Source organism: Chlorocebus sabaeus, chromosome 5 (genome assembly GCF_047675955.1).
Source record: "Chlorocebus sabaeus isolate Y175 chromosome 5, mChlSab1.0.hap1, whole genome shotgun sequence".
Lineage (NCBI taxonomy): Eukaryota > Metazoa > Chordata > Mammalia > Primates > Cercopithecidae > Chlorocebus > Chlorocebus sabaeus.
The window spans coordinates 23,979,065-24,006,683 of NC_132908.1; the positions used below are offsets into that span (position 1 = coordinate 23,979,065).

General features: G+C 43.2%; 1 protein-coding gene, 1 long non-coding RNA gene and 1 pseudogene across 2 annotated transcripts in view; 1 reads left to right on the forward strand and 2 right to left on the reverse strand.

Annotated features, from left to right (window-relative positions):
- Window positions 1-5,763, reverse strand: part of LOC140711663 (uncharacterized) — a 58,982-nt gene extending 53,219 nt beyond the window's left edge. The window contains exons 1-3 of the long non-coding RNA XR_012092932.1: window positions 5,038-5,763; window positions 3,015-3,137; window positions 2,397-2,431 (exon numbers count right to left, since the gene is read on the reverse strand). This is a non-coding gene — a long non-coding RNA (uncharacterized lncRNA). The remainder of the gene's footprint in view (window positions 1-2,396; window positions 2,432-3,014; window positions 3,138-5,037) is intronic.
- Window positions 1-27,619, forward strand: part of HS3ST4 (heparan sulfate-glucosamine 3-sulfotransferase 4) — a 444,956-nt gene that overhangs the window by 356,980 nt on the left and 60,357 nt on the right. The gene's annotated exons all lie outside the window — the stretch shown is intronic.
- LOC140711662 (10 kDa heat shock protein, mitochondrial-like) lies at window positions 11,705-12,280 on the reverse strand (annotated as a pseudogene).

Genomic DNA, 27,619 nt, shown 5'->3' on the forward strand with positions numbered 1-27,619 from the left:
TCCCTCTCTCCCTTTCTTTCCATTCAATTTCCCTCCCATCTCTCTCTTTCTTTCCTTCCTCCCTCCCTCCCTCCCTTCCTCCCTCTTTTCCTCCCTCCCTCCTTCCCTTCCTTCCGCCCTCCTCCCCAAGGCAGTTCATAGAAACTGGAACCCCTCTTTCCTAAAGTCAGCCAGGAACTCTAAAAATATTATTCCAACCTGCTGGGTAAAGTACTGGCCATAAAGAAATCATTGACTATAGATCATGAGACTCCCATTCCAGAGAGGGTCGTGTCCCATACTCACAAGGAAGGAACACTGCTCAGAGAGGCCAAGAAAAATCTAGACAGAGAGGCCTTGCTGCCTGTCCCCACTCAGTCTATTGGCATTCCATTGGACCCTTTATGTCCATTGGACCCTTTATGTCCAATCCTATTTCCACTCGGTTGTCTACCCTTTGTTGAATCTAAGCATGAAAATGGACAACTTCTTCTGTATCTTTGAGTTTTCATTCTGAATACTCCAACGTAAAAAAGTTATTCTTATTACTTTTTAATTATTATTATTTTCCTTTGCAACAGAGTCTCATTCTGTCACCCAGGCTGGAGTGCAGTGCCACAATTTCGGCTCACTGCAACCTCTGCCTCCTGGGTTCGAGTGATTCTCCTGCCTCAGCCTCCTGAGTAGCTGGGATTACAAGAGCTCCCCACCACCCCACCCGGCTAATTTTTGTATTTTTAGTAGAGACGGGGTTTCACCATGTTGGCCAGGTCTTGAACTCTTGACCTCAAGTGATCCGCCTGCCTCAGCCTCCCAAAGTGCTGGGATTACAGGCATGAGATACCATGCCTGACTCCCATGTATACATGTTAAATGAAGATGTTGTCTTTTCTCCTAGGAATCTGCCTCGTATCAGAGAATCTTAAGGGAGCCAAGGGCTTTGTCCCCAGCTGTCCTCAGCAGGTCTCATGCTCCTTTGACTCTGAGCTGGGATATATTTCTGTGCTCCTTTTTGCTCTCTGTGCTTCTTTGCTCTCACGTGGGGACCTTCATCTCTGCAGATTATTCCTGGTTTAAGGTGGGGACTTCCGATTTACTAAATGTCTGCTTTGTCTAGCTTCTTTAACACTGTTCATCTTACGTAACATATGTTGCTAGCTGTCTTCAGACAATTCCATGAAGTTTATTGGAAAAAGTGAAGTGAACCGCAGGACAGGACACCTAGTGTCAGTCCTGGGTCTCTAGGTTGCTGTGTTACCTTAGGCAAGCCCCCTCCTCTGTCTAAACTTCAGAGTTCCCAGCTGTAAAAGATATTCTCCCGAGACCCTTTCAGCTCTGCCATCTGCATGTAAATCCTGATACATAAGATGCTCCCCTCAACAATCCACGATGACTATGTGGTCTTTCTATAATGATCTGTGAGAGCAGGTGGAAGTCTAGGGTCTCCAAATTTACAAGAAGTAAGTGAGATAAGTCATTTTGAATGCTTATCACAGCACTTGGAAAAACTAATTAATGTTAATACTTGCTGCAATTATTATTTAGCATGCACCTCCAATGTCCTAAAAACATCACACAGAGAAAAATAAACAGCGACATCCAGAAGATTTAAACAATAAGGTCTCAGGAAAAAAAGCAGATCCTATGATGATGTTTATAACATCCTGATGGAGAATTTCAGAATGAAGTTCAGAATGAAGGGGATTGTTCTTTCTCAGGAAGACCCAATTTAAGGCTTCAGGAAGTGTGGTTCTGATCATCTGGGGACAAGGAGATCTTGATTTTTGGTTTGGGACTTTCATGTATGTCCCTGTGCACGACACTGGTCAAATATTCACCACTCTGGACCCAATTAACTTGCCTGGAAACTTCAAAACAGACTCTAACATGTATATGCGATTTACATATATATACACATATATATGTGCATATATATGTATATATATATAATACAACAGAGTCTAGTATTTATTTTCTTATTTATTCATTACTTGTATTACTATTTACTATGGATGTCTTGTGCAAGTGTAACAATACCACCATTTTGTGGCGGTTGCAGTAACAAACGCCACAAAATCTCCATAATTTTAAATAATTTCTCACTCATAAAACATATCTATCATGTGACAGCAGAAGTGCACTACTCCACAGAGGCATTCAGGGATCTATGCCGGGGCAGTCTCCCTTATAACACAGACTTCTACCACCACAAAGACAAGGAAAAGGAAAGCTCCGCAGGAAATGCACCTGCTCTTAGAGTGACAAACATCACTTCCTCCTACATGTCATTTGTCAAAGCAGGTCACATGGCCGTGCCTGAGATTTAGTAGATGGAGACAATCCTACCAGGTGCCCTGGGCAAGAGAAGCAAATATTTGTGAAGGGTATCTCCTCAGGGTATAAACACAACACCATACCTGACCGGCTGGATTTGCGTCATAATGTATCCTCACTTCCATGAGAAAGAGAGAGAGAGAGAAGAAGAAAAATAATGCATTAAGATTCCTTGTTTTTCATAAGGAAGCCAACTCTCCTCCATTCAAATTAACTTCCCCTCCCAATTAACTCAGTTTACCTAACAAGGCAAGAGCTAAACATCTGTTTCCTATGAATCCTTCTCAATTTCCATCAAGGGGCCAGGGAAGTAGCTGGTTCAGTGTTAGAACCAGTGGCCAGTAGACCAGGTTGGAAGCTTTTGAGAACTATTGGTCAGAAAACAATTGGTGCAAGAGGAATGGCTTGCATCATTCACTCAGCAAAATGAAATGGGAAGATAAGAACTGGGTGCTGGAGTGGGTCAGGTGGGTCAGCACCAGGTCATTGTTTTGGTGGTAATTACCCCATCAGAGTCCAAAGGTTCAAGAGAGTCTCTGAGCTGAGGAGTGGGATTGTGGCTCTGGGTTCCACCAACTCATAGTCAGGATCAGGGGGCACAGAGGCGTTCTGGGAGCCATCGCAAGGCAGCAAAGCTGTGTGTTTAGACAGTGCTCTTTTCTCTAGTGTGAGATGGATGTTTCCGATTGCTCTTTACCTACCTTTGACCACAGAAAGGTATTTTCGTTTCTCTTCAGCAGAGAATCTTGACTCCTTGCTGTCTCTTTACTGGCCTCTGAAGTCATGGGCATTTCCAAGCGCTGGACTAGATGCTCTATGGGGAACTGACAAAAATTAGATCTGATTGTTCTATTTTGTTCTTATGACATTAAATTCAGAGTTACCCAGCACTGCCAGATCACCATTATCTTTTCTTTTTTTTTTTTTTTTTTTTTGAGGCAGAGTCTCGCTCTGTCGCCCAGGCTGGAGTGCAGTGGCCGGATCTCGGCACCATTATCTTTTCTTAAATTTGATGAGTTTTTTTTTTTTTTCTGTCATCCCAAATTGCTCTTTAATGTGAATCATTCATGAGAGAGGGTCAGGGCTCTCAGCAGGGAGGCAGCCTGCTGAGGTCAGAGAGGAAGGCACAGGATTTGAAGTTCGACTGGCTCAGCCCCAAACCTCAACTCTGGCATTGAGAAGATGTGTGGCTGTGGCTAAGTGATATAGCCTTTATGAGGTTCAGTTTTCAGTTAGGAGGATAAAGGAGATGATATTTGTAAAGTACTTTACTTTGCCTAGCTCACAGCAGGAACTCAAGCAATGATCATAATTAGGAAAATCTGGGCACTAGTAGGGGAAATTCTGACACTCTTTTTGGGTCATGGTGGCTGGGAACTGAGGGGCACAATGACTTGGTGGGCCCAGGGGCTATCAGGGAAGACATCACATGCACCTGCTGCTGGAATTATGGCGGTAGCATAGCTCTGGATGTTACTCACTAATCTAGCTAAAGCTAGCGACACCCACCAACCCTTAGTTTTGAAGAAAAGTTTCCCACATGATAATCCTCAGACTTCTTATTTTAAAGTCCTCAAATCCAGTAAACCTCCAGTCCCTATCCCCTGACTAAATGCCTTCTACTCTGTAGAACCATTGCATGTGGGTGCATATGGAAGCTCTACTTTCTTTCCTCTCCTCTTAAGTGTTTTTGGGATGAATAATATGCTGATATATTGTAGCTCACCTTGGCTGAATATACATTGACCAGAAAGAAGTGGTGTGCTAACCCCCTGATGGATTTGATTCATTTGGGCAGTGAAGCTTTGCAGTTTGGACCAAGGGTTCTCAATGACCTGGCTTGTCTGTCGACATGCTTCAGGCTCACTGGGCATTTGATAACCATCTCCTCAGGGTATAAACACACCACCATACTTGACCAGCTTGATTTACATCATAATGTATCCTCATTTGCATGAGAAAGAGAGAGAGAAATAGAGAGAGAGAGAGAGAGAGAAGAATGCATTAAGATTCCTTGTTTTTCACAAGGAAGCCAACTCTCCTCCATTCAAATGAACTTCCCCTCCCAATTGACTCAGTTTACCTAACAAGGCAAGAGCTATACATCTGTTTCCCATGAATCCTTCTCAATTTCTATCAAGGGGCCGGGGAAGTAAGTGGTTCACTGTCAGAACCAGTGGCCAGTAGACCAGGTTGGAAGCTTTTGAGAACTATTGGTCAGAAAACCATTGGTGCAAGAAGAATTGCTGTCTTCAGCAGAATGAAATGGGAAGATAAGAGGCCGGGCGCGGTGGCTCAAGCCTGTAATCCCAGCACTTTGGGAGGCCGAGACGGGTGGATCACGAGGTCAGGAGATCGAGACCATCCTGGCTAACCCGGTGAAACCCCGTCTCTACTAAAAAAATACAAAAAACTAGCTGGGCGAGGTGGCGGGCGCCTGTAGTCCCAGCTACTCGGGAGGCTGAGGCAGGAGAATGGCGTGAACCCGGGAGGCGGAGCTTGCAGTGAGCTAAGATCCGGCCACTGCACTCCAGCCGGGTGACAGAGCGAGACTCCGTCTCAAAAAAAAAAAAAAAAAAAAAAAAAAAAAAAAAAAAAGAACTGGGTACTGGTGATTTGTTTTATGCGACCACCAGAGCAGGCGCCAGAGAAAAGGCAAGTAGGCGAGGTAAAAAAGAAACTTTATTAGCTAGCCAATGTGAAGGAAGAAAGGGCGAAGTTTACCGGTTTCCGGCGGTGGAGGCCGAGGAAGTTGCTCCGGCGATTTTGGGCCAGGTTTCTAGGTTCGCATATGAGGAGGGGGCGAGGAAGTTCGCGCCGCGCGCCTGCCGGGAGCGGCTTTTTTGTTTAAGGCTTGGGAGTGGGAGGGCAATAGGCGGGACACGGGCGTGTTGGGGGCGTTTTGTAGGTGGGGCCAGGTAAGTTTTGGTTTCCTTGATTGGACACCATGTTGCGCCTGCGCAGTTAGTTTGTATTTTTCCCGGGCGTGGGCTGCATTTTCCCGCGCGCGGGTAAGTTGGTGATGAAGAACCCGGAAATGCGTCATCTTAGTCGTCTTTGTCCTCTCCCCCCGTCCAGACAACTGGAGTGCGTCAGCACCAGGTCATTATTTTGGTGGTAATTACCCCATCAGAGTCCAAAGTTTCAAGAGAGTCTCTGAGCTGAGGCTTGGGATTGTGGCTCTGGGTTCCACCAATCCATAGTCAGGAGCGGAGGGCACAGAAGTGCTCTGAGAGCCATTGCAAGGCAGCAAACCTGTGTTTTTAAACAGTGCTCTTTCCTGTAGTGTGAGGTGGATGTTTCTGACTGATCTTTACCTAATGTGTGCACACTGGTGGGTGCTATTAGCGGCCTCTTACACAGTAGACAGAGTTTCTCCCTGCCACTGCCCTGCTCCCAACCTCCTAAAAAATCACGAGGGACATCATTGTGTTTCCCACAATAATGAACCATGACACATAGGTGTTTATTTATCTGTTGTTTTTAAAAATTTTTCAGGACAATGCAGATCAACCTATCCTCAGCTCAGCATTCTCTGTTATGTAAATATCCTAGCAATGACAAGTTCAACATCTGTATCATTATTATTATAATAAATTTTATACATATTTATAATTGGATAGGTATACTTTGTGGAGTAGTTCACATTATATTTTCATATTTAATCTTCACTGTGACCTTGTAAAATTGGTCCAGGTTGAGCATTCCAAATCCCCAAATTCAAAATCCCAAATGCCCCCACAACTGGAACTCTGAGTGTCAACGTGATGCTCAAAGGAAGTGCTCATTGGAGCATTTTTGGATTTTGGATTTTCGGATTTAGGTTGCTCAGCCAGTAAGTACATGAAGGAAATATTCCAAAATTTGAAAATGTCCAAAATCAGAAACACTTCTGGTCACAAGCATTTTGGATAAGGGGTACTCAACCCGCACTTGATAGGTGGGAAAACTAAGGCTCAGGGAGGTTGGGTAACTTATCTAAGCTTATCCAAGACTCTCTGCTAAAGAGGAGAGCAAACACCTTTCTGTGGCCAAAGGTAGGGTCTTTCACAGGTACTTGGTTCTCTTGCCCAGGGCACATGGTAGGATTATCCCCACATGCTGACACTCAGGTGTGGCCATATGACTTGTTTTGACCAAAGACATGTAGGAAGAAGTGACATGTATCACTCTAAAAGCTGGTGCAGGTTGGGTGTGGTGGCTCATGCCTGTAATCTCAGCACTTTGGGAGGCCGAGGTGGGCAGATCATGAGGTCAAGAGATCAAGACCATCCTGGCCAACATGGTGAAACTCCGTCTCTACTAAAAATACAAAAATTAGCTGAGTGTGGTGGCTTGCATGTGTAGTCCTAGCTACTCAGGAGGCTGAGGCAGGAGAATTGCTTGAACCTGGGAGGTGGAGGTTGCAGTGAGCCGAGATAGCTCCACTGCACTGCAGCCTGGCAACAACGTGAGGCTCTGTCTCAAAGGATAAATAAAGAAGTGAGCTAGTGCATTTCTTGCCAAGCATTCCTTTTCCTTGCCTTTGTGGTGGTCATGCAGGTAGAGCTAAACCTGCATCTGTCTGTGTGAAGAAGAGAGATACAGGTCTGGGCTAGGTAAAGCCTCCATCTTACTGTGAAGTGTATTACAGGAGTTTCAGAAAACATCTCACTGGGGCCAGGGTAGAAGGCCACAGTCCTACTCAGAAAACGTGAGAGAGAATTAAAATCCAGTTTGATGGCAGTCTGAGAAGTCTGCTCTGAGATTTAATCAGGTCCTGATGGAGTAGTCAGATTGAATGGTGCCAACCGGGAGGCAACACAAGTTGTTGCAAGGAAAACAGCCCCATTAGAGCTTTGCATTATACATGTTCTCTGAGCTAGGTAATTGTGGCTGTGTGATTCCTAGCAAGTGACCAAACCTTTCTGAAATTTAATTTCCTCATCTGTTGGAGAAAGGGACTGAGCCAGGGGCTGCACCATGGGCTGTTATTTGCACAGTATCTGGGCATCAGCTCAGAACAACCCCTGGGGATTTTCCATTTGTCAAAAGAAGAAAAAGAAATCAGGTCCCAAAGGGATGTTAATATTTTTAGATTGCATTTCTTCCTGCAGTCTTTTTGGGTGACTTAAATGTGGGCTTTAGGGCAGGGCAGCAACCCGAGTGAGCTAAAGAGGCCAGCAGGAGAGAGCTCCTTCGCTGAGAACGCTGGGGGTGACGTGGCTCACAGGCACAGCAGGAGGTGAACAGCTCTGTGGAGGCTGTGGCTAAAAGGTCTTAATGGATTGTGCTCTCTCCTGCCTCTTGATTACAGGATTCTTCCCTGCCCATCATGTCTTGGGCCAGTGCTAAAGAATTGCTGAATTTCCGCTGCACCCTCTCGCTCCCCAGGGCAGAGGCGAATCTACTCGGCTAGAAATTGATTCTGTTGTATCCTTTGCCTCTACTTTGTTCCACAGGGAAGCAGATATTCTGGAATCTTGGCTTTAGAGGCACCATCAGAACACCTGACTCAATCTCTTTCTGGTGCAGATAGGGAAACAGACGTAGAGAGGGAAAGGGAATGGGTGAGGTCCTAGAAGCGGAACTGCTGAATTGGCTCCTGGTGTCCTGACGATCAGTTCAAATAAGTGACTCTCAAGGGACGATGATTTTCCTGGCCCCATTCATTGTCCCAGTTCCAACCTGGGAGCTGGGAGGAAGGTGGGTTCTGGCTTTGAAGCCTTGGACTGAGGTGGGAGGCCTGAGGGTCATACCTTGCCAAGGGAGGTGGAAAGAATGTGATTCAAAAGATGAGTTCAAGTTGTGATCAAGCAGAGAAACCCAAAGAAGCGATCCTAAGCCTCAGGTTCAAAGAATAAGACATAGGCAGAACCTGGGACCTGGGAAAAGGCCATGGCAGAGTGGAGGCAAGGGAGAGGCCTTGTCAGAGTGGCAGGTCCAGGGGTTCAGGATGGCAAATGAGGTGGGGCTGTATTTGGGCTGTTTTTTCCTTCCTCCTTTCTTTCCCTCCCATTGTCCCCCTTCTCTCTCTTCTTCCCTCCCCTCCTCTCTCTTTTTCTTGAATATTGATCACAGAATGTGATATCTGATTTGCTTACAGAAAATCACCAAGCCAGAAAAGGCAAAACCATTTTCACAAAACATTATCTTTTATGCCTAAGAATGAAATAAAGTAGAACGGAGAGGGTCCCTTAGCTACCTATACTGGAAAAATAGGCATGGCATGAAAACTTGGGTGAGAAAACCCAAATTAACCACGTCATTCATTAATTCATTGATTGAACAGCATGACTAATTGCCAGTTTCCATCTCCATCCTCCTCTGACCGTGTGAAGCAGGCAGAACACAGAAACCCTCTTAGCCTGATCTCTGAAGATCATGATCATGATACCTCACTGGGATTTTGACAGGATTAAATGAGTTATTCCAGGAAGGTGAACACATTTTAATGTCTTTCAAATGCTCTAGTATTATTATTACTATTATTATTTTATTTTTATTTTTTTGAGACAGAGTCTTGCACTGTCGCCCAGGCTGGCATGCAGTGGCACAATCTTGGCTCGCTGCAACCTCCGCCTCCTGGGTTCAAGCAATTCTCTTACCTCAGCCTCCCAAGTAGCTGGGGTTACAGGCGCCTGCTACCACGCCCAGCTAATGTTTTTGTATTTTTAGTAGAGACAGGGTTTCACTATGTTGGCCAGGCTGGTCTGAAACTCCTGACCTCGTGATCCGCCCACCTTGGCCTCCCAAAGTGCTGGGATTACAGGCATGAGCCACCGCGCCGGGCCTATTACTATTATTTTTACTTGTGATTGTTTTGATTGTTGTCAGAACCCTGAGTCTGTGCATTAGAAGTTTCCTTATGGTTAAATCAGAGAAACCCAGCCCTGCCCCGAAGAAAGATTAGATGACTGCTCAAGCTTCCTAAGACATGAGAGGACTCAGGAGCCCCAGGAAGCAGGTGCAGTCGTTCGAGCTTGACCGATGTTGTCCTTTTACTGGAGTCTTTGGGATGTCCACAGCTGGTAAAGTAGGATGAACAGCAAGGATACATTCATTGAAAGCTTTGCCACCAGATTAACTTCAACTCTACACCAGCTCGTCTTACTCCCTTGCTCCAGGGACTTGCTGGTGGCCACTGAGTTGCTGAAGTACACTGCTGTCTGACTTCCTTGCTTCCTGCTATCCAACAGCTCAACATTTTACAGTCTTCAGATACTCGTCATCTTTTCATTGCCCTCTGCTTGTTTTTCCATAGCAGACATTACTCATAAATCTTTGCACTGACACTTAGCTGTGACAGGGACTGGGACTGTTTCTCAGCATAGTTCTGCAATCACCCATTCAGGTGGGAGATAGCCAAGGTCATCTGAAATCTGGTATAAAAACTTTTATAATGATTGAGCACCTCATGTGTGTTCGGTGTTCTCCCAGACACCATACTGAGGCATAAAGCAGCAATTTCTAGTTTTCTTTGGTCTAGAAATGCCCACAACATTTCAAGTACCACCCTGCGATTGATTGGCTGGGATTTTGTAATTAACTCCTCAGTCATTAATTACTGATTGGCTGGGGATTCCAATTCCTCTGGCTTCTCACTAACTGGAAGAATTCACTGCTATCCACATATTGAGGATTTTTACTTTACAGTAAATCTTCAGTATGTTATAAAGATGTTTAGTAAGACAAATGCTGTCTTTGATCTTTGAAGAATCTCACTTATTACAAGTTCCCATCTTCTAAAGGGCTTGTTTATTTCTTCTCTATTACCAGTTTCTGAGGAAATTCATGGCAAAATGCACACACATCCCAACCCTATGGTGATGCAGTGTTTTGAACAGCGTTTGATGTAGAAACTTGTCAAAGTTCTTCTTATCTTTCTTCCAATCTAATTAAATCATTTCCACAGACTACTTTAGCCAGATGCCTCTTTGCCATCTCAAAAAGCACTAATAAATTAGTTGAGCATGACTGTGGAAAATACGTTGTCTTCCTTTAACAGGAGATTGCTCATTATGCAGCATATACTTATTGCTGAATGGCGTGGTCCTGGCTTACAGTGCAGTGTTAGTCATGGCAGAGAATAGCCAGGATTACCAAGTTCCAAGTCTCCACATTTCTTCTTTCTTCAAACTCTCCTTGACCCCCACCACCATCTTGGCTACACATGAGCACCAGGAACAATTATGATCAGGAGGGGGGTAGATTTAAGAATCCTGGCCAGAAATTGTGGAACTTGGCCTACTTTTGACTTTACTGTTTGTCCAGAATTAATGTAGGACTTTTATTGGAAGTGACGCAAAACCTAACCAAACTAGTCTAAGTGGCTGGGAGTTTCTTAATTCAGGAATATGAAAAGGATAAGTTATTCCATCTCTAAGTGTAGTTTGACTCAGGGGCTCACATGATGTCATCAGGCTTCGTTTATCAGTTTCTTTTTCTTTATTAATCTCAGGGCTCAGATATCTGTGTTGACTTCATTCTCTGACCAGATAGAATCTCATGATGGCAAGATGGAACCAGCAACTGTATCTTCAAATTCTCCTATTCAAGTTCCATAGGGAAAAGGGAAAAGAAGCTTGCTTTTTTCATTTTTGTTTTTGTTTTCTCCTAGTGGCTCCTATAAAGGTCAAGATTCACCCTAGTTGAACTGATTTAGGTCATGTGCTCATTCTGAAATGAATTATTCTGTGGCCAGGGCAGTGAAATATTCTAGCTAGGCTACATCATGTTTTCCACCATCTGGAGTTGCTGATGGAGTTCTACCTGAAGTATGTGGGCTAAAAATGGAGAAAAAGATGAATGAGCTTTGAGTGGGTAAAACAGCACATGCGCATTATTCAGCCATTAAATTTCTATCTCAGGGCTGCATTCCCTAAGTCCAAATTCAAACCCAATTTCTTCCAACTCAAAGCATTTAGAGAAAGACACTGGAATCAGACACAGAGCTGGTTCAACTCTTGGATCCAGTTCTGAGGTGCTGTTTAATGTCCTCTGGGCCTTAGTCTTCTCATCTATAAAACGGAGTAGTCACAACTTTGTCAATAGTGCTTGGCAACATGATTGGGGCACATTAAACTTTAATCAGTGGGAGTCTTGCCTGTTCTTCTCACCTAGATTTCTGCCATGATAATATATTGGGTGCTGTCAATCAAATGAGGACCTACTTTGCCTTACTCATCCATTTTTGATCCCAGGGATGAAACAGTTGTACCTGAACCTTGGCCCAATGCCTGCATCCTTGCCCACCTTCCTCTGTTTTGGAATCATCTTCATTGCCATGCATCATGGACTATTGGTATAGTTTTTTTTTTTTTTATTTTGTTTGTTTGTTTGTTTTTTGTTTAGATATAATTCATTTATTATAAAAGGGAGGCATGAAAATTATTTACATGATGAAAGATTTCAGAGCTTCAGTGGAATGCACGAGCTCATGTTGATTTCAATAGTGATCTATTTTAGTCTACATACTTCCCAAGAATGTCACCATCTCTAAATAAGAAATAATTCCTGTCACCTAACACTACTTTGGTGCCTGCATCTTCTGGGAGAAGAACTTTGTCTCCAACTTTCACTGCATATTCTGGCACCAAAGTTGGAGAAGAACTTTATCACCAACTTTCATGCTAACTGTTTGAATCTCTTCAACCTTCACTTTAGAGCCCGATCCAACAGCTACTTCTGTTGCTTGCAATATTTTTTCATGAGATATTTCTGGAAGCATATGCCTCCTTTGGTTACAGTTTCAACTGCTTTCCTTTTAACCAATACTTGGTCAAAGAGCAGAATGAACTTTCTAAATGCTTGCCCTGCCATGATTCCTGCTGTCGAGGCTCATACTTTGCTCTCATGCTGCTGATGCCAGGACACTCTGGTGTCCTGTGCTGAGCTCATCGCATGAATCTCTCCGTACTTCCCAGAGTTCCTGGGAAAGTCTGACTTTCTCTTGTAACCCAGAACTGGATCTAAGCATTTCTGTCATCTCCAGCATCTTCCCCAACCCCTTCCATTGGTTGAATTATAGCCCCTGTCTGTTCACTGTCTGTCCTATCCATTTTCAGCTAATGAGACCATGCTCAGCCTTGTCATGGATGTGCGATAAGGAGAAAATGAGTCTGGGCACGGTAGTTTTACACCTGTAATCCCAGCACTTTGGGAGGCTAAGGTGAGAGAATCCCTTGAAGCCAGAAGCTTGAGGCCAGCCTGGGCAACATAGTGAGACCTTGTCTCTAACTGAAAAAGCAAAACAAAACAAAACAAAAAAACATTAAAAATTAGCTAGGTGTGGTGGTGCACACCTATAGTCCTAGCTACTTGGGAGGTTTGGTGGGAGGAGTGCTTGAGCCCAGGAGTTTGAGGCTGCAGTGAGCTATGTTTGCACTACTGCACTCCAGCCTGGGTGACAGAGGAAGACCCTGTCTCTTAAAAAAATAAAGAAAGAAAATGGGTAGGGGAGATGCTCACAGAACCATATTAAGCTAAGTTGGCAAGCATGTTAAAGGGCATCTGATACAACCTTTCTCTTGTGTGGAACATCCTAGCTGATTGCATGGGCTGGGGACATAGAGTGTTGTTTGGATGCCAGTCATGAACCTCCAGATGCCACAAAGCCATGGGTAACTAGTAAACTCCAGTAAATTAGGACATTCATGTTGATAATTAACATCCTCTACTCCCTCAGGGAGACAACTAAAACACTGTCAGGATCCACTTTCTCGAGGAAATGGCCTTAAATTAGATCTTAGGGAGTCGATTAAGTTCACAACTAAAATATATAAGAAGCTAGGTAGGTAACATAAATGAGTAAATGGGGCCGTTGTCCACATATGTGCTGTCTGCGTGATGGGGACTATGGTGAGCCAGAGAGCACAGACCCTCTTTAAGAAAGCAGCCATTGTTCATCTCTCTCCAATAGATGTCATATAGGAGGGAATGCCCAGTGTAGCCAAATCTTCCACCCTTGCAAGAGATGATGAAAATCTTTTAAACTAAACTTGGTTTTTAAATGTTAGTTACCTTTAATCCCTATCAAAAAAAGAAAAAGTTTGCAATGCTGTCTTAGTGTTTAGCAAGGTGCTTAGGGTATAGATGGCAGAACGGAGGCTTGCTAGGTGTGGGGTAGGCCACCAGCAAAGTCCCAGAGGGAGGACTGAGCATCGTGCAAAAGCCACAGTGAAGCACATAGATGTCACGGAAGATTTAGGGACTGGTGGGAAAAACACAGGGTACATAGGACCAGATTCAGGAGAAACTTGAAGTCAGCCAGAGTAGTTCAGATAGCATTTATGGTGGAGGCCAGGACTGGGAAGGCCTGGAAGCAGAGGCAGGAGCTAGAATTGTAGTCTTTTTTTTTTTTTTTTTAGATGGAGTTTCACTCTGGTTGCCCAGGCTGAAGTGCAATGGCGTGATCTTGGCTCACTGCAACCTCTGCCTCCCAGGTTCAAGTGATTCTCCTGCCTCAGCCTCCCCTGTAGCTGGGATCACAGGCATGCGCCACCACACCAGGCTGATTTTGTATTTTTATTGGAGACGAGATTTCCTATATTCGTCAGGTTGGTCTCGAACTCCCAACCTCAGGTGATCCGCCTGCTGCAGCCTCCCAAAGTGTTGGGATTACAGGCGTGAGCTACCATGCCCAGCAGGACTGTAGTCTTAATTATGTGGCTGTTCATACCATGATCACCAGTAAAGTGAATTTGAGGTTAAGTGAAATACATTCCAGATAGTATCTCATTGTGGCTTTGATTTACATTTCTTAATGATCAATGATGTTGAGCTTTTATTCATATGATTCTTCAAAGACCTAAAGGCAGAAATACCATTTGACCCAACAATCCCATTACTGGGTATATACCCATAGGAACATAAAACATACTATTATAAAGACACATGCATGCATATATTCGTTGCAGCACTATTCACAATAGCAAAGACATGGAATCAACCTGAATGCCCATCAATGATAGACTGCATAAAGAAAATGTGGTACATATACACCATAGAATACTATGCAGCCATATAAAAGAATGAGGTCATGTCCTTTGCCGGGACTTGGATGGAGCTACAGGCCATTATCACTAGCAAACTAACACAGGACAGAAAACCAAATACCACATGTTCTCACTCATAAGTGGGAGCTAAATGATGAAAACATATGGGCACATACAGGGGAATGACATACACTGAGGCCTTTCAGAGTCTGGAGGGTGGGAGGAGGGAGAGGATAAGGAAAAATAAGTAATGGGTACTGGGCTTAATAAATGGGTGATGAAATAATCTGTACAACAGACCTGCATGACACATATTTACCTTTGTAACAAACCTGCACTTGTACACCTGAACTCAAGATAAAAGTAAAAAAAAAAGATAAAAATAAAATGTGGTCCAGTAAGGTTGGACAGTCAGCATAGAGTAAACCACAAAGTAAGAGATAAAGAGGGAGAGGAGGCAAAATGATTCGCATGAATTTCAACATTTATTGAGAATTCTTAGTTTCTAAGCTCTGTACACCAGCCTAGTCACAGGAGATTGAATATAAGTAAGAAATGAATCACACCTTAGACTACTGACAAGCTAGATGGAGAAGTTCAGATAGAGGAAAATTAGAGATCAAGTTCCAAAACCTTGCACTGGCTTCTTAGTTGTGATAGAAAAGAGCAAAACAGGACGACAAAATAATTGCACATCACATATACATTAATAAGACACACGTCTGTCCATTTTTATGACATTATGTTACTCAAAAGAGGTGGACGTGAGATCCATGCAGCTGCCCATTGTATGATATGCCATATCTTTACAATCTCATAGAGACGAGTGGTCTTCACTATGAACCCTAAAATGCAAGGCACGAGTAAGACAACTCAATAGAAGACTTGCTTTGTAAGTGATTTGCTTAGGACATGAACACCTGTATGTGGGGTAAAAGCAGAGATGGTTAAGAGTTTTTACAAACAATACAAGGGGTGTGAGCTAATTATTAGATAAAGGAAGTCCTACATGTCTATCATATAAAACTTATTTTTCTTGGCCCAAAATTTTTAAAAAGGAATTTGTAAAGAGGTGGGAGGAACAGTATTCTCTTGCAAGAGAGATGGAACATTTTAATGATGTTCTTGAGAGCAAGACTATTATCACTGCATCATTTTGTACTATCTGTTATTTGAGGAAATGAAACATTCTACATAAGAAATGAACAAAGGCGAAAAGTTTCAATCTGTTCCCCGTTCAGTCCCTTCCTTCTTCTTTCCTTCTCTCCCTCTCTTTCTTTTCTTCCTCTTTCCATCTACTCGTTCTCTGAGCATCTGCAAGAAACCTGGGTGACTTCCAACACAAACCTGTCGCTTACGTAAATGAGACTCACCAACAGCAGCTGCAGTGTTGAGACACTCGAAAGGTTAATTACAGAAAGGCAGTGTGCACTTGCAGAAGAACAGGTAGAATAAAGTGCTGAATTTCTCCCGCCTAATTGGCACCGCAGAATTCCACACGATTTCCTGCATCTCACTTTAGAATGAGAGCCTCACTCTACATTCTTTCTATGACCAAAGGAAGGAGATCCCTTTGCAGTATGCAATGCTCAGGGACATCTGTTCTGTGGACATCAGTTCTATATATGGAATGAATTCCTGTGGGGTTGTGTAGGCATCAGCAAATTTTATGTAGTAAATAATCATTGGCAGGGTCTGTGCTGTGGAACAGGACTGCAGATACAGATAGAGTCGTATGAGGACTCCCAGGAGCTAGATCAGGTAGGAAGGTCCTTGTAAATGCATGGGAATTTGAGAGGTAGAGGGGATTAAGCACCATTTTTTAGGCTGCACTGGTTGCCCACAGGGGTGATTTGTCCCTCATCATCTCTACTTAACAACATTTCCACCTACCCTCCAAACAAAATGCAATTGAAATAAAAATAAAATATCTAAACGTGCTTCCTGTGCAAATATTATTTTCAAAGTCTCCAGCCCTGAGTCCGACAAAATAGCTGCTTCCAACCACCTCCTAGAGAGAAGTTCTGAATCAGCATTGATTTGCTGCCCCTCCTCATTTTGAATGCATCATTCTGAGCACTAAAATAATAGTGTCATCCATTGGTCACCTTCTCTGCTAGGTCATGTCCCAAGGGAGATGACTGAAAACCATTTGGAGCCAAAGATATTTGGGTGTAACTTTTCTCTGCCACTAATTGAGTTTGTGACCCTAAGTATGGTATTCCCACCCCTCCTTCCCAGCCACCCCCGTGCCACCTCACTGATTCTGTTTTCTCTTTCTTAACTTGGGAAAATGAAATTGTCCTCCCAGGGTGGTTGTTAAATAAAGTCAAGAAAAATTGCTGCTGGCACTAACCAATAATTAGGGAAGTTCAGCTTTATTCACATCTCCAGAAAAGACAACATCCCTGATGTGGTTTGGCTGTGTCCCTACCCAAATCTGGAATTGTAGCTCCCATAATTCCCAGGTGTCGTGGGAAGGACTTGGTGGGAGGTAATTGAATCATGAGGGCGGGTCTTTCCCATGCTATTCTCATGGTAGTGAATAAGTCCCACAAAATCTGATGGTTTTATAAAGGGCAGTTCCACTACACATGGTCTCACTTGCCTGCCTGCCACCGTGCAAGACGTGACTTTGCTCCTTCTTTGCCTTCCACCATGATTGTGAGGCCTTCCAAACTGTGTGGAACTGTGAGTCACAATTGAAGCTCTTTCCTTTATGAATTACCCAGTCTTGGCTATGTCTTCATTAGCAGCATTAGAACAGACTAGTGTAATCCTGGAATAGACTTAAACTGTGCTTCACTTTCAAATATTCAAACTCTGTACAACTTGAATGCACATACTTTGCATATCTACCTCTATAACCCTTCAGCATGTATTCCAAAGGTGTATTTTCCTCCTCCTCCTCATTCACATTTACTGAGCACTTACTGGGGACAGACATTATTCTAATCAGTCCACACAGATTAACCCAGTCCCCTGAGGAAGGCATTGCCACATTCAGTGACCCTAAGATGCCATCAGTTGTAGGACACAAAACTATTTTATATTTGACTGTGACATGACATCAATGATGTGGTACACCAAATGTCAGCTATATTAAAAAGTTAAACGTAGATCTTAGGATCAATAAAATAGAGTAATATTCTAGCCTCATTTGACAGGTGAGGGTTCTGAGCACCATAGACATCAGGGGACTTCCCCAAATTTACATAACCACTCAGAGTGTGAAAGAAAATGTGAACCTAAGCCATCTGACTTTGAAGTCCACACTTTTAATCACCTCCCTAAATTTCCCCTCTCCATTCAGTAGGTGAATGAACATTTCAGGCAATTTCGTCTCCGACCTCAATTATATGCCCTTTTGGGCTCAAGTGGTCGCTTGACTTTTCAGTTTTAAAGGAAGGGATTGAAATGAAAGAACAAGTACAAAATCCTGAAAATACATCCTTGGAAACCGTATCTAGCATACGAGATGTATTTTGGCCTTTTTTGATATTGTTTTGCTCTCTGGAAGCCAAATGCCTTTTAATATGTAGGTGAATTGTTTGGTTTTTGCATTCCAACTTATGTGTATGATTTCAAGGGTGTTTTATATGTAAATGTTGGCATCTTGATATGTTGTTTGCAAAAATGACCCCAATTCTCCACTTCTGCCAATATCTACATTCTTTATTTATGTATTTTGTTCGAGACGGGGTGTTGCTCTGTCACCCAGGCTGGAGTGCAGTGACTCAGTCACAACTCACTGCAGCCTCAACCTCCTGGGTTCAAGTGATCCTTCTGCTTCAGCCTCCAGGGTAGCTGGGACTACAGGCACAGGCCACCATGCCCAGCTAATTTTCTTATTTCTTTGTAGAGACAGAGTTTCTCCATGTTGCCCAGACTGGTCTCAAACTTCTGGGCTCAAGTGATCAAACTGCCTCAGCCTCCCAAAGTGCTGGAATTACAGGCATGAGCCACTACACCCAGCCCACATTCTTTAAAATAGGAATGTTGCAGCCTCTCCCAACAAGAAATGGTATCTGTTTCTATACCTTGTAAATCTGGGCTGCCTATGTGCCTTGCTTTAGCAAATAGAAGGTGGTGGAAGTGATCACTTACCAGGTCTGAGCCCAGGTACCAAGGGTTCTTCTGAGCGTAGGCACCAAGGGATCATCTGAGATTTGGCTTTGTTTTGGAACCTTGCTCCTCCATAAAAGCACATCCAGGGTAACCTGCTGGAGGATGAAAGACTACATGTGAAGTAATCGTGGTTGATGCCTTCTTATAGTGGCCAGCTCCCAGCTGCAGACATCAGAACAAGCCTAGCTGAAATCCTATGAGCATAGCCCAGCTAATATAACCTGTACTTGGCACAGTTCAGCAAAACTTCCCAGCCAGCCCACAGACTCATAAGATAAATAAATGGCTATTGTTTACAGTCACTAAGTTTTCAGACTGTATGTTATACAGCGTCTTAGAGCTTTGGCATCCAAACAAAATGATGGAACAGCTCTTGGGTAATGTAAACATTTCCTGGATGATCGTTCACCGTAGAAGGATGCTTTACATGTACTTTTGCATTGAAAACTTCCCTGTTGAAACAACTCCATTTTCTGTATATCCAGTTGCTATAGCAACCTGATACTTTTTGTTCTCTGCTCTGGTCTTCCTGATCATATCACTTTGCAGTTAGTCAACATGATGTTGGAACCTTGGTTGTTATGGTAACCTGGGACCATTTTTTAAAAAATGCATTCCATTGACATTGTTTTTGAGGAGACCTGCGATTTAGTCTCCTACTCATCTGGAGAAACTTGTGGTACAGAGCAGAAAGCATTTCAGGAAATGCTCCTCTAGGGAGAAATTCTTCATTAAAGCCTCCTTCCAGAAACCTCAGACATTCTGTGCTTTTATGAATTTTTTCTATATAAATGTCTCTCAGAATTTTGGCAAATTGCAAAGTGTGTTTTTAAAAGTCCTAAAAGAGGCTGAATTGCTAATAGAAAACATGTGTAGCTGAATTGTCATTAATTATGCATGAAGCCCCATAGGCGTCCCTACACGGAGCTCCACAAACCCTGTAGATGAAATTCTTTGTGGTGCGAGGAGGGAGCACATAAAACAGAACCCACTAGGAAAACATCCCTGGGAGGAGGTGAGGGGTGAGGGAGAAAGGGGTCAGATTTGGAAGATGATGGGGAAGCAGCTGTGGAAATTGGGAGTTCGGGGGTTGCGGGGTTGTGGCAAAAAGTGCTGTTTTAGGACTGAAGATGGAGGACAGGAAGCAAGGGGTTGAGGAATCTAAGTCCAAAGCAGACTCCAGAGGGAAAAAGAAGTAGTTTGGTGCTTCGACGCATCTCAATTTTTGAGAAGTTCAGGGCACTTGCATTTTCTGAGGCTTTTGTTATATTAAAAAATCATGACATGCCAAAACAAGGTTATAAAATGGTGGCATCTGTCCACTGCTTACATTTAATGCTTTTCCTAATAAAAAATGCGATGCAATATAGTCACACTGTTTACATGATGATTAGAAGATTTATTTTAAAATACATGCATTAGTCACACACCAAAGGCCGGTTGCAAGACTCAAGTGTGAGGCTGTAGGACGCACCAGGGCTGGAACCAAAACAAGGAAAGTGAAGCTCCTAGGGTATAACATTGAAGGGGGCTCTCACTTACTCTCAGGATCACGCTTCTTTCAATTTTGTTTCCTAGGTGCTTCACTTCCCTCACCCTAGTCCCTCCCCTGGAATGCACCTTTTCTTCTACCTGTCATGTTAGCATATAACTAAGTGCATCACCGCATTTGGAACACTCATGAGAGGTCTCAAATTGGAGCCAACTGGAAGTGCATGACTTGGGCCAAACGACTCTCCCATCTCCTCCTCCGATGGGCCCTTCACATCTATGAAGTAGCCTTTCCCTATCTTTGGATTTTGATGCAGCTGAAGGAAGGATCATTACACATGAAGGGGAGAACAGTTTGAGAAAGTCAGCACAGAGTCGTGTAAAACTTTGGCACCGGGAAGCTTGGGTTCTGGGTCCACAGGGGCCACTCACATGCTGTGTGGCCTTCAGCAAATGCCTTTCCTTTCTGGGCCTCTGTGTTCTCGTCTCTCAGAAAACATTTGAATGAACTATTTCTTAGGCTTATTCTGATTCAGACTCCTTAGGGTTCTAGATGAGGGGGTCTTAACTTTTAGGAGAGCAAGGCAATCTAGAAGAACGATGTTCCATCTTCCACCTGCCATCTGGAATTGTGTACTCTGGCGGATGAGCTGTTGATAGCTTTGGTGTGGGACACAGGGCATCAGAATTGGTACCAAGCATCAGACTAGGAATCTCTAGAGCCCTGTGATTGGCAGGGATATATGCATGGTGGTGGTCTGAGTCTTAGAAATTTAAGATGGTACCTAAAACAGAGTAACATCCCATTGTTATACACGAGAGTCAATACAGTGCACTGGCTAAAGGTGTGTTTTTGCACCCCGGACAACTCTTTAGAAATATTTTTCTTCAGTATTTTAGGTTGTCTTTAGATAGACAATCAGTTTTTGTATTTCTTATTTTGTGGTTATCACACTTTAAAATCTTTGAATTATTTTTTTGTGTAGTGTGTGTATTTTACGATAAGATCCTAGAATAGTAATGTAACACTAGTGCTTTGTCCTATAACTTTTCCATGGAAACAAGACATTTAGTTTGAAGAAAATCAGAAAAATTTAGAAAATTCTCATTGTCTAGTTACTAAGAGACACTTTCAAGATCGTTGAGTTTGGTGGTTCTGATGACTTGTTCGCATTAAGCAAAAAGTTGTTCATTATAGTAGAAAAGTAAATCTCCACAAAAAAAAAACTACTTAGGTAAAGCATCTTTTAAAAAGAGAAAAGAGCATGTTTGTGAAATGGGGCAAATATGATGAATTATCTAATGAGCTTAAATGAGTTAATACATGACACGACTTAGTACAGTGTCTAGCACATAGTAAACAGCATTACCATTCTTGCTATTTTTCAGTTTCTTTAATCAACAAACATTTATTGAGCATTTCCTCTATGCCTGGCGATGTGCTGAGTATGTTAGATGCACCATTTTATGTCCACTTCACAGCAACCTTTAGAAAGAATGCAGCCCCCTCTTACAGGGACATTGGATACTAGTGTCAATGCTGAGGTTGAAATTTGTGTAGTCAGAATTACTCTTGAAAACTTTTTAAGATTAGGCAAATTTGGAGATCTATCATGCTTCGAGAGTTCAGATCTTTTTTTTTTTTTTTTTTTTTTTTTTTTTTTTTGTGATAGGGTCTCACTCTGCTACCCAGGCTGGAGTGCAGTGACATGTTCTTGGCTCACTATAGCCTTGACCTCCCAGTCTCAGGTGACCCTTCCACCATAGCCTCCCAACTAACTGGGACTCCAGGTGTGCCATCATGCCTGGCTAATTTTTTGTATTTTTGTAGAGACAGGGTCTCACTATGTTGCCCAGGCTGGTCTCAAACTCCTGGGCTCAAGTGATCCTCCCTCCTCAGCCTCCCAAAGTGTTGGGATTATAGGCGTGAGCCACCGGGCCTGGTCAGAACTTTTACTCTTAACATCTAAATATGTTTACAGCATCAAACACACTGTAGGTATCATTACATTTGTTTGCTATTCTGTCACAGAGATAGTGTGGTGCTGGGGATATGGTACCATATATCCTGGGTTTGAATTTGGTTTCTGACAGTTGCTACCTGTGTCACTTTTGGGTGGAAGACTTACTGCTTCTAGTTCCTGAGTATCTAGTTTTCCTACCTCTTGGGTTACCACAGGACTGAATAAGACAAAGCGTAATTATTTATGTTGTAAGCTCCAATGCGCTACTTGAATATTACTATAAAATTACAGAAATTGGTAGAGAAGTCCATGCTTGTGCCATCAAGACCTTGCATTATTTTTCCAGGTTTGATTATTCTTACTGAGTATGTTAGTAATCCCCCTCAGCCTTCCGGTTTCTGAACAAAAGGCCTTCTGCTTATGTGAAGGAGCATTTCCAAGCGGCTCCCTCCGTGTCCCACATCATTATACTCAGGACCCTCTGAAGGCAGGAAACCTGTAGCTTCCCCACAGCTTTTGGCAGTGTTTCCCTTTTATCTTCCAAAATGAAAATTCTGCTGTAAGTTTCATATCAGGTACAGTTGTCTGACTAAACCACTCACAAACATTGTTTCTTTTTCTGTTTCTTGTGGCTGGAAAAGCTTAATATGTTTCCAGCCTTCTTTGCAAACTAGGTAGGGACCTTGTGGCATGTTCTGGATGTTGAGAGGTGAGCAGACATTTGTTGGGGGCTGGGAATGTTTTTGACTTCTTGATAAAGAGATGTAAAGGGCCAATGCCACTTGCATCTATCCCTCCTTCTTCTTGTTTTGAATGTTGCTGTGATGTCTGGAGCTGGAGCATCCATCTGGCAGTGAGTGATAGGTACCAAAGACAAAAGCCAACATACTACAAATGATGGAAGGGGAAAGAGAAAGAGGCTGGTTCCCTATAATACATTGTTTATTCACTGAATATTTTCCTATCATTCTTAATGTATCCTATCATTATATATATTCCTTAATATATCCCTATCATTCTTAGCATTTTTTTATGTTTGGCATCCATTCAAACAAAGCCTTATCTCCCAGGCTTGACACACAATGCAGTGTATTACCTGGCCACTCTTACTTTCTAATTTTATCTCCTGCCTGCTTTCCTGTAACTACCATGTTCTCCATCTATATGAATGCACATGTCCCGATTCTGAGCTTCAAGCAGCTTTTCACTTTGGGGGATGTCGGTCCCTGTTTTCTTTGTCTGACTAAATTTTACTTTAGGACTCACATCAGCAGGGCATGGTGGCTCACACCTGTAATCCCAGCACTTTGAGAGGCCGAGGCAGGCAGATCATGAGGTCAAGAGATCGAGACCAGCCTGGCCAATATGGTGAAACCCTGTCTTTACTAAAAATACAAAAATTAGTTGGGCATGGTGGCACGCGCGTGTAGTCCCTGCTACTTGGGAGGCTGAGGCAGGAGAATTGCTTGAACCTGGGAGGCAGAGGTTGCAGTGAGCCGAGATGGTACCAATGCACTCCAGCCCGGCGACAGAGCGAGACTCCATCTCAAAAAACAGACTCATACCTAGTGTCATTAAGTTCAGAAAACTCTTCCAGACCAACCCTCTTCCTGACTCTCTCTCCTGCAATATGGGCCAGCCAACCTACTGGGCGGTTGCAAAGCACCCATTCATATCTCCCATAATACTCAGAGCACTCGATGAGCATCATTAACAAGTCTCTTCCTCTGATTAGGTAGTAATTGCCTGAGAACAGGGGCAATGCTGTATTTCTAGCAGTCAGTGTGGAGCTGATCCAATAATCAATGCTCAAGAAAGGTTTGTTGAAATGATGAATGAATAACACAGTATTTTCCATTGGAATTTGTTATTTCTAGTTATGAATCTAACAGGTGCCATGCATACCTCATTGCAGGATGTGGTCTTTTGTAGTTTTCTACAAATAGTCTGTACACTTTGGGGAACATGACAGTAAACTGGATAGAAGTGCTCAGGGAATAATATACCATGAGCCTTACATCCTTTTCTCTGCTGGCTGGGGTATAAATATGCTTGGAATCTGTTTTTCTTAAATACATTACCTGATACATTCCCAAAGAGCATTCCTGTGATTCTCAAACGCCTCAATTATTCATCCACGCCAGCCTGGTTTTTCAGTACTACAAAGAATACATGATCTTCTGCAATATTGGACATTCCCTTCTTTGAAATAATTTTCAATATCTTAAACTTGGTTAGTCTCAGCATTCCTCCTTGGGATGTCTATGAAGCTTATATATTGTCAACTACAAATTTAATAGTTCGTCCCTAGCCTTTGTTTTCTGAGTATAATCCATTTCTCCATCAATGACACACAGAAAAAAGAAAAAAGAACTCTCTTCAACCTTCACCACTAGTCAGTCCCAGACCAGCCAATTTTATGGGTCTACTTTAAATTATTGCACCTTCTTAGAATTCTTGGTTTTATTGGCGGCTATGGCTGAGCATACAAGCTTTGTTAAAGTACAATGCACTTGCAGGTACAGACGATAAACGAAGGGCAGGAATAACATGAGAGAGAGGCATAACGTGCTTGTAGCTGTGTGGGTTCAATGTGGAGGGAGACAGGCATCCTGGCAATTCGGTAGGAGCACAGTATTTAGGTTAACTTGGCTAAAGCAGTGACTTTGAGTGGACTCAAACCATCCCGTTGGCTGAGCTAGACTTGCTGTGCCTGAAAGATGACATTCAGGTAGGCTGAGTTGTTGGCATTAATTGAAGTGTTGTTCTAGAGTGCCTTCGGCTCATTATTACTACAAGAATGCCTGCAGTGAAAAGAGTGGGATTGGGAGAAACTACGCCAGCCAATGAGCATAAGGTGGGGGATAAGGGTTGGGAGCTAAGGAAGCATAGTGACTAAAACATGGGCTTTAGAATTAGAACAGTTTTTGGTTCTTCCACTCACTAGCTGGGTAGATTTGGTTAGCTGGGAAAGAAACTAGCAGTTTCTTCATCTCTAAACTGGGAAAATCCTGCCATGAGGATTAATTGAAGTAACAAGAATTATACCTCAATTGATAGCAGCTCCTGGGGTGTGAGGATGGTAGGAAACAGAAGTAGCCACTGCTTATAAGGGTTCATAGAGTAGGCACTCTGAATTCCTTAGAAATTGTTCAGGGTGGTTGAGGATTCACACATTCATGCACATTTTCTTTCAGTCACAATGGCCACTTTGTGATTTGCTGAATCTCTCTTTACCGAATACAGGTGCCTCGGAATCTTGACATTACTATTCTCTTTTCTGGGAACACTTTTTGTCCTGGTGTTGCGGCTAGCTAGTGCTACATAACAAAATGTCCCAAAGCTTTATGATTCAGAACAACACTGATATATTATTCCACATGTCTCTGTGGAGCGGCTCTTCTGTTCTATTTACCTGGGTTCATTCATGCAGCTGCAGTCCTCCCACAGTCCATGGTGCCTCACTCACTTGTCTGGCCACTATGCTGGCTGTTCACTGGGACAGCTCAGTCTCTTTGCGTCATGGTGGTCCTGGGGTTCCAAGATGGTGAATAAAAGCAGGAACTGCAAGGCCATTTAGGGCCCAGGGTCAGAGACTGGCACAAAACCATTCTCCTGCATTTTACTGGTCGTGCTTACTTTATGTGACGTTGCTTTGATCAGTAGCAAACCCAGATTCAAGGAAACAGGGAAATAGGCCCCACCTCTTGGGAAGAACAGCCGCATCATGTTGATAACAGTTTATGGTATCTGGAGATCAGCATGGCTCTCTGCCCCTGTCTTTCAGCTCCTGATCACCTTTTACAATAGGCTGTATTGCCGTCATGCCTTCTTGTAGGAGCAAAAGTTAACCCCTTGTTCCACTGTGCTTATTAAGCACTTACTGCCACCTGACATGTTACACATTTATTTGTGTTTATTTTCTTATCAGTCCCCTTTTGGAATGTCAGCTCCATGAAAGCAGAAACTTCATTGGTTTGTTCACTGCTGGATGACCAGTTCCCAGGCCAATGGTATCCTGGGGACCCAGTGAGTATTGGTAGCATGCATGAATGCGGTCCATTCAAATGACATTTATGTAGATACTATTGAAGGGATGTTTATCTTAAGCACTTTCAGTAAGCCTCAAAAATGAACCATGTGGCTGGGCACAGGGGCTTATGCCTATAATTCCAACACTTTAAGAAGCTGAGGCAGGAGAATTACTTGAGGCTAGGAGTTTGAGACCAGCCTGGGCAACATAGCAAGACCCCATCTCTAGAAATAATTAAAAAAGAGATTAGCCAGGTGTGGTGGTACCCACTTGTAGTCCTAGCTCCTGAGGTGGGAGGATCACTTAAGCCCAGAAAGTTGAGGATGCAGTGAGCTATGATTCTGCCACTGCCCTGCAGTGTGGGTAACAGAGCAAAACTTAGTTTCAAAAAATAGGTAACAAAAATGAGCAGTGTCTGTGTCATTGTGGGCTGGGATGTGAAAGCTGTTTGTGCTTTATTTTATTTATTTAGTTAGTTAGTTAGTTTTGAGGTGGAGTCTCGCTCTGTCACCCAGGCTTGAGTGCAGTGGCGCGATCTCGGCTCACTGCAAGCTCCGCCTCCCGGGTTCAAGCCATTCTCTTGCCTCAGCCTCCCGAGTAGCTGAGACTACAGGCGCTAACCACCACGCCCGGCTAATTTTTTTGTATTTTTTAATAGAGATAGGGTTTCACCACGTTAGCCAGGGTGGTCTCGATCTCCTGACCTCGTGATCCACCCGCCTCAGCCTCCCAAAGTGCCGGGATTATAGGCGTGAGCCATCACTCCTAGCCTGTTTGTGCTTTATTTAAAAAAAAAAAAAAAAAAAAAAATAGACCCATGCATATGGCCCAAATCCTAAATGTGTATTTATTAGTTGGCAGCAGCAGGTTTTGTGTGGTCTTGTTAGAAAGGATTGGCTGCTTTGATTTAGTAATGTGCAAGAGGATTGGGCTTCAGAGGGCTTAAAATTATTTTCAGCATTAAACACGATATATCTCAGCTCATGTATCTAGTCTTGAATATAGATTCCCAGACCAGAAAGATTATAAGACATTAAATCTATGTAAATTCAACTATTAATTTATGTTTGAACAAATTCAACAAGAGATTTGACTTGAGGGCTTACAGGCAAATAGTTTTGGTTGGGAAAAATGCATATTGCAGTCTTTAACCACGATGCTGTATTCCCCTTGAAAATTCCACGGCTGAGTGAATCTCTAACAGGTCACAGTTGAGAGCCCAAGCAATTATGCCAGAATGTGTTAATAATAAAACAGGGAAACGACAGTGTTTGTCTTGTAGACGGATGAAAGCAGCTGTTGGTACCAGTTCAGAAAAATGATAGCGCAACAGTTGGATCTCACTGTTTGTGGTGCTTGGCAGGAAGAAAAGAAGGGGCTCTTCCCAGGAATTTCTCAGCCCGACATTTTCTCAGGCCCTTTTGCTGGTGACCAGTGCTGTGGGTGCCACTGTCAACATTTCACCTGGTGACAGAGGCAGGCAGGTATAGTTTACAGGGCTACCCTGAGCAGGCGCCTGGGATGCCCGAGACATAATAAACGAACTGCCTCCGCACGATAAACGACAGCTGTGACTGAAGGAATAAACAGAATAATCTGGACTTATAGAAGCCATAGGGGGCTTTTGGCAGCATGCAAATGCACAAACGTATCAAATGTATCCTTTGAAAATGAAGAGCTCATTTAAAGCTGGCAGTCAAGGAAAAGTAGTCAAG